The sequence below is a fragment of the Mobula birostris genome, chromosome 21 (assembly GCF_030028105.1).
Source record: "Mobula birostris isolate sMobBir1 chromosome 21, sMobBir1.hap1, whole genome shotgun sequence".
Taxonomy (NCBI): Eukaryota; Metazoa; Chordata; class Chondrichthyes; order Myliobatiformes; family Myliobatidae; genus Mobula; species Mobula birostris.
This window is the reverse complement of record NC_092390.1, coordinates 17,572,082-17,584,119: the sequence shown is the minus strand read 5'-3', so window position 1 is coordinate 17,584,119 and position 12,038 is coordinate 17,572,082. Positions and strand designations below refer to the sequence as shown.

General features: G+C 48.5%; 1 protein-coding gene across 3 annotated transcripts in view; it reads left to right on the top strand.

The window, feature by feature from the left end:
* LOC140185629 (uncharacterized) overlaps nucleotides 1-12,038 on the top strand; it is a 215,782-nt gene that overhangs the window by 188,416 nt on the left and 15,328 nt on the right. For 2 of the 3 annotated variants that reach the window (XR_011882680.1, XR_011882679.1), the window contains one exon: nucleotides 9,348-9,491. The exons of the other annotated variant lie outside the window; for it this stretch is intronic. The gene's annotated coding sequence lies outside the window, so the exon portion shown is untranslated. The remainder of the gene's footprint in view (nucleotides 1-9,347; nucleotides 9,492-12,038) is intronic. 3 annotated transcript variants of the gene reach the window in all.

The window sequence follows — 12,038 nt, the reverse complement described above, 5'->3', positions numbered from 1 at the left end:
TCCCCATTCCACATTCCCCACTCCACATTCCCTACTGCACATGCCCCACTCCACATTCCCCATTCCACATTCCCCAATCCACATTCCCCACTGCACATTCCGCACTACACATTCCCCACTGCACATTCCCCTCTGCACATTCCCCACTCCACATTCCCCACTGCACATTCCCCACTGCACATTCCCCACTCCGCATTCCCCACTCCACATTTCGTACACCCGCATTCCCCATTTCACCTTCCCCAATCCACATTCTCCAATCCACATTCCCCACTCCACATTCCGCACTCAACATTCCCCAATCCACATTCCGCACTCCACATTCCCCAATCCCTATCCCCACTCCGCATTCCCCACTCCACATTCCCCAGTCCACATTCGGCACTCCACATTCCCCAATCCACATTCTCCACTGCACATTCCCCGTCTCCGCATTCCCCACTCCACATTCCCCAATCCACATTCCCCACTCCACATTCCCCACTGCACATTCCCCATAGCACATTCCCCAATCCGCATTCCCTAATCTACATTCCCCACTGCACATTCCTCACTCACATTCCCCAATCCACATTCCCCACTGCACATTCCCTATTCCACATTCCCCAATCCACATTCCCCACCTCACATTCCCTGCTGCACTTTCCCCACTGCACGTTCCCAACTGCACATTCCCCACTCCACATTCCCCAATCCACATTCCCCTATCCACATTCCCAACTCCACAATCCCCACTCTACATTCCCCACTGAACTTTCCCCAATCCACATTCCCCACTCCGCATTCCGCACTCCACATTCCCCACTCCACATTCCCCAATCCACATTCTCTAATCCACATTCCCCACTCCACATTCCCTACTGCACATTCCCCAATCCACATTCCCCTATCCACATTCCTCACTGCATATTCCCCACTCCACATTCCCCACTGAACATTCCCCAATCCACATTCCCCACTCCGCAGTACGCACTCCACATTCCCCACTCCACATTCCCCACTCCACATTCCCTACTGCACATGCCCCACTCCACATTCCCCAGTCCACATTCCCCAATCCACATTCCTAACTGCACATTCCGCACTACACATTCCCCACTGCACATTCCCCTCTGCACATTCCCCACTGCACATTCCCCACTGCACATTCCCCACTCCACATTCTCCACTGCACATTTCCCACTCCGCATTCCCCACTCCACATTTCGTACATCCGCATTCCCTATTTCACATTCCTCACTCCACATTCCCCACTGCGCATTCCCCAATCCACATTCTCCAATCCACATTCCCCACTCCACATTCCGCACTCAACATTCCCCAATCCACATTCCCCAATCCCTATCCCCACTCCACATTCCCCACTCCACATTCCCCAATCCACATTCGCCACTCCACATTCCCCAATCCACATTCTCCACTGCACATTCCCCGTCTCCGCATTCCCCACTCTACATTCCCCAATCGACATTCCCCACTCCGCATTCCCCACTCCACATTCCCCAATCCACATTCCCCACTCCACATTCCTCACTGCACATTCCCCACAGCACATTCCCCAATCCACATTCCCTAATCTACATTCCCCACTGCACATTCCTCACTCCACATTCCCCAATCCACATTCCCCACTGCACATTACCTATTCCACATTCCCCAATCCACATTCCCCACCTCACATTCCCTCCTGCACTTTCCCCACTGCACGTTCCCAACTGCACATTCCCCACTCCACATTCCCCTATCCACATTCCCAACTCCACAATCCCCACTCTACATTCCCCACTGAACTTTCCCCAATCCACATTCCCCACTCCGCATTCCGCTCTCTGCATTTCCCGCTCCACATTCCCCAATTCACATTCCCCAATCCACATTCCCCACTCCACATTCCCCACTGCACATTCCCCAATCCACATTCCCCACTCCACATTCCCCACTGCACATTCCCCAATCCACATTCCGCACTCCACATTCCCCAATCCACATTCCGCACTGCATATTCCCCACTGCACATACCCCACTGCACATTCCCTACTGCACATTCCCCACTCCACATTCCCAACTCCGCATTCCCCAATCCACATTTCCCACTGCACATTCCGCACTACACATTTCCCAATGCACATTCCCCACTCCACATTCCCCACTGCACATTCCCCACTGCACATTCCCCATTCCACATTCCCCACTGTACATTCCCCACTGCACATTCCCCACTCCGCATTCCCCACTCCAGATTCCGTATACCCGCATTCCCCATTGCACATTCCCCACTCCACATTCCCCACTGCGCATTCCCCAATCCACATTCCCCACTCCACATTCCCCACTCCACATTCCCCACTCCGCATTCCGCACTGCACATTCCCCAATCCGTATTCCCCACTCCACATTCCCCACTCCACATTCCCCACTGCACATTCCCCACTCCACATTCCCCAATCCACATTCCCCACTGCACATTCCCTACTCCACATTCCGCACTCCACATTCCCACTCCTTATCCCCACTCCACATTCCGCACTGTACATTCCCCAATCCACATTCCCCAATCCATATTCCCCAATCCATATTCCTCACTGCACATTCCCCTCTCCGCATTCCCCACTGAACATACCCCAATCCACATTCCCCGCTGCGCATTCCCCACTGAACATTCCCCAATCCACATTCCCCACTCCGCATTCTGCACTCCACATTCCCCACTCCACATTCTCCAATCCACATTCCCCACTCCACAATCCCCATTCCACATTCCCCACTCCACATTCCGCACTTCACATTCCCCACTGCACATTCCCCTCTGCACATTCCCCACTCCACATTCTCCACTGCACATTCCCCACTCCGCATTCCCCACTCCACATTTCGTACACCCGCATTCCCCATTTCACATTCCCCACTCCACATTCCCCACTGCGGATTCTCCAATCCACATTCTCCAATCCACATTCCCCACTCCACATTCCCCAATCCACATTCCCAACTCCGCATTCCCCAATCCACATTCCCCACTGCACATTCCGCACTACATATTCCCCACTGCACATTCCCCTCTGCACATTCCCCACTCCACATTTCCCACTGCACATTCCCCACTGCACATTCCCTACTCCACATTCTCCACTGCACATTCCCCACTCCGCATTCCCCACTCCACATTTCGTACACCCGCATTCCCCATTTCATATTCACCACTCTACATTCCCCACTGCGCATTCCCCAATCCACATTCTCCAATCCACATTCCCCACTACACATTCCCCACTCCATATTCCGCAATCCACATTCCGCACTCCACATTCCCCAATCCCTATCCCCACTCCACATTCCCCACTCCACATTCCCCAATCCACATTCCCCACTCCGCATTCCCCAATCCACATTCCCCACTCCACATTCCCCACTCCACCTTCCCCACTGCACATTCCCCACTGCACATTCCCCAATCCACATTCCCTAATCTACATTCCCCACTGCACATTCCCCACTGCACATTCCTCACTCCACATTCCCCAATCCACATTCCCCACTGCACATTCCCTATTCCACATTCTCTAATCCACATTCCCCACCTCACATTCCCTCCTGCACTTTCCCCAATCCACATTCCCCGCTTCACATTTCCCACTGCACATTCCCAACTGCAGATTCCCCACTCCACATTCCCCACTCCACATTCCCCAATCCACATTCCCCACTCCACAATCCCCACTCCACATTCCCCACTGACCTTTCCCCAATCCACATTCCTCACTCCGCATTCCGCACTCCACATTCCCCACTCCACGTTCCCCAATCGACATTCCCTAATCCACATTCCCCACTCCACATTTCCTACTGCACATTCCCCAATCCACATTCCCCTATCCACATTCCCCATCTGCATATTCCCCACTGAACATTCCCCAATCCACATTCCCCACTCCGCATTCCGCACTCCACATTCCCCACTCCACATTCCCCAATCCTCATTCCCCAATCCACATTGCCCTATCAACATTCCCCAATCCACATTCCCCAATCCACATTCCCCAATCCGCATTCCACAATCCACATTCCCCAATCACATTCCCTGCACTGTGGGAGTCCAGGAGATTGCAACCCTTCCTCAACCTCCAGACAACCTGAATCCCCACCACATCCTCCACTCAACCTCAAACCCTCCTCATCCTCCACTCAAACTCAAACCTTCCTCATCCTCCACCATTACTAAAACCCTCCTCATCCTTCACTCCAACTCAAACCCTCCTCATCTTCCAGTCAAACTCAAATCCTCCCCATCCTCCACTCAAACTCAAACCTTCCTCATCCTCCACCATTACTAAAACCCTCCTCATCCTTCACTCAAACTCAAACCCTCCTCTTCCTCCACTCAAACACAAACCCTCCCCATCCTCCACTCATATTCAAATCCTCCTTATCCTCCACCATTACTTAAACCTTCTTCATCCTCCACTCACACTCAAACCCTCCTCATCTGCCACTCAAACTCAAACCCTCCTCCACTTAATCTCAAATCCATCCTCAACCTCCAGACAAACAAACCCCACCACATCCTCCACTCAAACACGCAGCTCACTCCAATTCTCTGCGACAGAATCTGAGTGAAATCTCTGAGTTCTAGTTTCCTCCTGGCCTCTCCTGACAGGCTGGAGGTATTCAGTGGCCAAGGACAGGGGGAATGTGGGTTAGACATCCTCCACACAGTTCCATCACACACTCCTAAGTTCAGGCAGGGTGACTCTCCCTACACACTGCCCCATCACACTCTCCCAGGGTCAAAAACAGAGTGAAGTTTCGTCTACACTGTCCTATCACATTCATGCAGGGTCAGACACAGAGGAAGCTCCTTCCACACCATCCCATCACACACTCCCGGGATCAGACACAGAGTGAAGCTCCCTCCACACCATCCCATCACACACTCCTGGGGTAAGACACAGAGTGAAGCTCCTTCCATGCCATCCCATCACACACTCCTGGGATAAGACACAGAGTAAAGCTCCCTCCACACAATCCCATCACACACTCCCAGGGTCAGACACAGAGTGAAGCTCCCTCCGCGCCATCCCATCACACACTCCTGGGGTAAGACACAGAGTGAAACTCCCTCCACGCCATCCCATCACGCACTCTTGGGGTCAGACACAGAGTGAAGCTCCCTCCACACCATCCCATCACACACTCCTGAGGTCAGACACAGAGTGAAGCTCCCTCCACACAATCCCATCAGACACTCCAGGTGTCAGACACAGAGTGAAACTCCCTCCACACCGTCCCATCACACACTCCTGGGGCCAGACACAGAGTGAAGCTCCCTTTGCTTTGGCCCATCACACTCTTCCAGGGTCAGACACAGAGGGAAGCTTCCTCCACACTGCCCCATCACACTCACCCTGGATCAGACATAGAGTGAAGCTCTCTCTACAACTGTCTCATCACACACTCATGTGATCAGACACAGAGTCAAGCTGGATCTACACTGTCCTGGGGTCAGACTCAGTGAAACTCCCTCCTCAGGAGTTGATGGTGGTGTCATAGATTTCGGAGAAGAATGAATCATGCTTTGGACAGGTTACTTGTGGGTGAGAGACAACAACTGTCAAACACTGTTCATGTTCCAATGCAGGTAACAGCTGTCCGCCGCTGCAGCTGGCCCATGAGGTGGGTGCTTTTTGGTCCACTTTCACCGTCAGACTGGGTTTAGGATGGCAAATTTTGTTTGCTGATAAACAGCACTATATGATCATATGACATAGGAGCAGAATTAGGCCATTCAGCCCATTGAGTCTGCTCCACCATTCCATCAGGGCTGATTTATGATCCCTCTCAACCCCATTCTCCTGCCTTCTCCCCATAACCTTTGACCCTATGACTAAACAAGAACCTATCAATCTCCGCTTTAAATATATTCAATCTCTTGGCTTCCACAGCCTTCTGTGGCATTAAATTCCACAGATTCTCTACCCTCTGGCTAAAGAAATTCCTCCTCATTTCTGGTCTAAAGGGTTGTACTTGTATTCTGAGGCCAGGCTCTCTGGTGCTAGACACCCCCACTACGGGAAACATACTCTCCATGTCCACTCTATCTAGGCCTTTCAATATTCAATCGCTTTCAATGAGATGTCCCATCATTCTTCCAAACTCCAGCGAGTAAAGGCCTGAGCCATCTAATGCTCATCATACATTAAACCTTGAATTGCTGGGATCGTTCATGTGAACCTCCCTGGACCCTCTTCAATCCCAGCTCATCTGCTCTTAGCTAAGAGAACCAAAACGGCTCACAATACTCCCAGAGGGTTCTGACCAATCGCTTATAAAGCCTCAGCATTACATCCTTGCTTTTATATTCTAGTCCTCTCAAAATGAATGCTAACATTCCATTTGGCTTCCTTACTATCAGCTCAACCTGAACACTAACCTTTATGGAACCCCACACAAGGACTCCCAAGTCCTTTTGTACCTCTGATTTCTGAATTTGCTCCCCTTTTAGAAAATAGTCCATGTCTTTATTCCTTTTATCAAAGTACATGACCATATACTTTCCACATTATATTCCACCTTCCACTTCTTTGCCCATTCTCCTCATCTACCTAAGTCCTTTTGCATACTCCCTGCTTCCTCAACACTACCTGCACCTCCACCTATCTTTGTTTCAACCGCAAACTTGGCCACAAAGCCATGAATTCTGTCATCCAAATTATTGGCGTATAAAGATGGAAGAAGTGGTCCCAACAGCAACCCTGTGGAACACCACTAGTCATTGGCAGCCAACCAGAAAAGGCCCCATTTTTTCCCACTCTATGCCTCTCGCTGGTCAGCTAACCTTCTCTCTCTGCTAGTATCTTTCCTGTAATATCATGGGTTCTTATCTTGTTAAACAGTCTTATGTGCAGCACCTTGGCAAAGACCTTCTGAAAATCAAAGTAAACAACTTCTCCTTTGTCTATCCATTGACTCGCTGACTCTCCTTTGTCTATCCGGTGTGTTATTTCCTCAAAGGATTCCAGCGGATTGATCAGGAAAGATTTCCCCTTTAGGAAACCATGCTGACTTTCACCTGTTTTATCATGTGCTTCCAAGTACTCCAAAGCCTCATCCTTAACAATGGACCCCAACATCTTCCCAACTACTGAAGTCAGGCTAACCGGCCTATACTTTCCTTTATTCTGCCTCCTTCCCTCTTAAAAAGTAGAGTGTCATTTGTAAATTTCCAGTAGTCTGGAGCCATTCCAGAACGCGGTGATTCTTGAAAGATCATTGCTAATGCCTCATAATCTCTTCAGCTACCTCTTTCAGAACTCTGAGGTATAGCCCATATGGTTCAGGTGATTTATATACCTCCAGCTTTTCAGTTTCCCAAGCACCTTCTCATTCACAATATCGACTGCACTCACTTCTACCTCTCTGATGCTCAAACTTTTGGCATACTGCTGGTGTCTTCCACAGTGACGACTGCTGCAAAATGCTCATTCAGTTCATACACCATTTCTTTGTCTCCCATTACTACCTCTTCAGTATCATTTTCCAACGGTCCGATATCCACTTTCACCTTTTTTTTACTCTTTATATATCTGAAAAATCTTATGGTATTCCCTTTTATATTATAAGCTGGTTTACTTTCATATTTCATCTTTTCTTTCCTTAGTGCTTCTTTTGTTGCCTTTTGTTAGTTCGTTTATATATTTTAACTAACTTTATCTCGCCCCTACGTTTTCCCCCCGGTGAATCTTTTAGTTCTTCTCTGTGGTTTCTAATATTCATTGCTGCATTATGAGTACAGAGTAAATGGCAGGATACTTGGTAGTGTGGAGGAGCAGAGGGATCTGGGGGTACATGTCCACAGATCCCTGAAAGTTGCCTCACAGGTGGATAGGGTAGTTAAGAAAGCTTATGGAGTATTAGCTTTCATAAGTCGAGGGATAGAGTTTAAGAGTCGCGATGTAATGATGCAGCTCTATAAAACTCTGGTTAGGCCACAATTGGAGTACTGTGTCCAGTTCTGGTTGCATTGGAAAGCGTACAGAGGAGATTTACCAGGATGCTACCCGGTTTAGAGAGTATGCATTATGATCAGAGATTAAGGGAGCTAGGGCTTTACTCTTTGGAGAGAAGGAGGATGAGAGGAGATATGATAGAGGCATACAAGATAATAAGAGGAATAGATAGAGTGGATAGCCAGCACCTCTTCCCCAGGGCACCACTGCTCAATACAAGAGGACATGGCTTTAAGGTAAGGGGTGGGAAGTTCAAGGGGGATATTAGAGGAAGGTTTTTTACTCAGGGAGTGGTTGGTGCGTGGAATGCACTGCCTGAGTCAGTGGTGGAGGCAGATACACTAGTGAAGTTTAAGAGACTACTAGACAGGTATATGGAGGAATTTAAGGTGGGGCGTTAAATGGGAGGCAGAGTTTGAGGGTCGGCACAACATTGTGGGCCGAAGGTCCTGTACTGTGCTGTACTATTCTATATTCTATGTTCTGTTATTAGACGGAACTCGGTACTGCTGGGGGGGGGGGGGCGCCACATTATCAGAAGTAAAATCTGATGTTACACTAAACCTTCTGTCTCTGATTCCTGTTCCCCTTCATTGCTGCTGTTTACCCTTCTAATCCCTTTGTCCTCCCCACTTTCTGCATGTCTTTCCCTCTCCCGCTGTCTCCCTTTCTCCCCTTCCCCTTTTCACTAGCTCAGTGCATTGGAAACCCCTTGGATTTTGAGCACCCATATACGAGGAGAAACCTGGTCTTGGTGTAAGTGTTAAAATGTACAGGTTAGCCTTTGCATCTGCGCTGCGCTCTTCCAAGGTGCTCTGAAGGGTTTGCTGGGTGTTGAATATTGGTGACAGGAGGTTGTACAAAAGCACGGGGCTCTGCCGGAGTTGTTATGACTCGAACAGAAATGGGAAGCATAGTAAAAATGACTCGACCCTCTGGAATTCCCGGAGTGAGGAGGCAAATACTCAGGAAGCTGCTTCTAACGAGTTATTAGTTGCTTGGAGGGAAATTGCAGTTCATGATCCTGATTTATGGGCTCAGTCTGATACATCGCAGGCACATCCCTCCCCACCATCGGTCGTATCTACAGGAGGCACTACCTCAAGGTGGCAGCATCTAATATCAAAGATCCCCAGCATCCGGGCTATGCCATCTTCTCAGAGCTAACATCAGGTAGGAAGTACTGAAGATTGCAGTCCCACACCACCATGCTCAAGAACAGCTACTTCCCTTCAACCATTTTGTTCTTAAACTGGCCAGCATAGCCATAATCACAAGCTAACTTAGTTATTTTAATCGGTTTTCTATTGATTGTGTTAAATTCTCTAATAATTTTTCAATTAGGTCGGCAAGTCCCAGGGTTTGAGGTCTGTGCAGGAAGGACGTACAAGGGCTGATGACCACACCCCCCCAAGCCCCCACCCCCCCCCTGAAGTTTCTCAAGTCTTGGTTCAAGGCCTGCATGCATCTGAAAGTTGAGGCCTGAGGGTAAGATCCCATGACCAGTGAGTCCTGGGGCAAATACCCAGAGGCTGGCGAATTCCAGAGGTTGAAGCCAACAGGCCAAGTTCAAGAATCAGCGAGCCCGAAGGTCAAAGCCTGAAGGTTGAAGTCAGCAGGATCGGCAGTCAAGGCCCAAAGGTCAAAGCGGAGATCTGCGAGTCTGGGCCAGGGACTGGAAGTTGGAGGTTTGATCTCTGAGTCTGTGAATCCAGGGCTGCAATTTTAGGTGGCATTTGAGGGCTGTCCCCAGCACATCCTTAGGTTGTGCTGATTGTTAAATCGAATCACACATTTCACTGCGTGTTTCGACATACATGTAACAAATAAATGAATCTGACTCTGAACCTTTAATTTGAATAGATCTACAGGTATGTGAATGCCAGAGAGGTTCTGAACTTCGGGATATTTCAAGCTATAATGAAGATGTGACCAGGTAGATAGAGATAGATCAAGGTCAGGTAGGTGGAGATAGGTCAAAGTCAGGTAGATGGAGAGTGGTCAAGGTCAGGTAGGTGGAGATAGGTCAAGATCAGGTAGATGGAGATAGGTCAAGGTCAGGTAGATGGAGATAGGTCAAGGTCAGGTAGATGGCAATAGATCAAGGTCAGGTCAGGTAGGTGGAGATAGGTTAAGGTCAGGTAGATAGAGATAGATCAGGTAGATGGAGATAGGTCAAAGTCAGGTAGATGGAGATAGGTCAAAGTCAGGGAGGTGGAGATAGGTCAAGGTCAGGTGGATGGAGATAGGTCAAAGTCAGGTAGATGGAGATAGGTCAAAGTCAGAGAGGTGGAGATAGGTCAAGGTCAGGTAGATGGAGATAGGTCAAGGTCAGGTAGATGGTGATAGGTCAGGATCTGTCATTGAACAGAAGAATAGGTTTGAGGGACTGAATGAATTCCTTCTGTATCTATGTTCCCTACCCCTCTCTCTCTCTCTTACACACGCGCGCACACGCGCACACACACTCACACACACACACACACACACACACACACACACACACACACACACACACACACACACACACACCCATCAGTAAATGTCAGCTCATTGAACCTCAGCAGGTTTCCTTGCAGTATGGAGGAACAGAAGGATGTTGAGGTCTACATCCATGGATCCCTGAAAGTTACCACACAAGTTGATAGGGTCGTTAATAAAACTTACGGTGTTTTGGCCTTAATAGTCAGGGGATTGAGAGCTGCAAGATAATGTCGGAGCGCCATAAAACTCTGGTTATACCACACTTGAAGTGAAGTGTTGAGTTTGGGTTGCCTCATTATAAAAAGGATGTGGAAGCTTTAGAGAGGTGTAGAGGAGATTTACCAGGATGCTACCTGGATTAGAGGGCATGTCTTATGAGATAAGGCTGAGCAAGCTGGGGTTCTTCTCTTTGGAGAGAAGGAGGGTGAGAGGTGACTTGGTTAGGATGTACAAGATGATAAGAGGCATAGATCGAATGGACAGCCAGAGTCATTTTCCCAGGGTCTATATGGCTAATAGGAGGAGACATCATTTTAAGATGTTTGGAGGAAAGTATAGGGAGGAAGTCAGTTAAGTTTTTTTTTACACAGAGAGTAGTGGGGGCATGGAACACGATGCCATGGGTAGCAGTTGAGGAAGATACATTAGGAGTATTTAAGAAACTCTTAGGTACATAAAGCCATAAGACAAAGCAGAATTAGGCCATTTAGCCCATTGAGTCTGCTCCACCATTCAATCATGGCTGATCCTTTTACCTCCCTCCTCAGCCCCACTCCCTGTAACCTTTGATGCCATGTCCAATCAAGAACCTAACAAGCTATCGAAACGTTACTCTTATGATAACCCTTTCATTCCCGGAACCACCTTTCTGAACTTGTTCTGAACCCTCTCCAATGCCAGCGCATCTTTTCTGAGATGAAGAGTCCAAAACTGTTCACAATACTGAAGGTGAGGCCTCACCAGAGCCATATAAAGCCTCAGCATCACATCCCTGCTCTTGTATTCTAGACCTCTTGAAATGAATGCTAACATTGCATTTGCCTTCCTCATCACTCACTCGACCTGAAAGTTAACCTTTAGGTGTTCTGCACAAGGACTCCCAAATCCTTTTGCATCTCAGATTTTTGGATTTTGTCCCCATTTAGAAAACAGACTGCACATTTATTTTTACTACCAAAGTGCATGACCATGCATTTTCCAACATTGTATTTCATTTGCCACTTTCTTGCCCATTCCCCTAATCTGTCCTTCTGCAGCCTATCTGTTTCCTCAACACTACCTGCCCCTTCACCAATTTTCATATCATCTGCAAACTTGGCAAAAAGCCATCTATTCCATCATCTAAATCATTGTATACAGCACAAAAAGTGGTCCCAACACCAACCCCTGTGGAACACTGGCAGCCAACCAGAAAAGGATCCTTTTGTTACCACTCACTGCCTCCTATCAATCAGCCAATCTCCTAACCATGCTAGTAACTTTACTGTAATACCATGGGCTCTTAACTTGGTAAGCAGCCGCATGTTTGGCTTCTTGTCAAAGGCCTTCTGA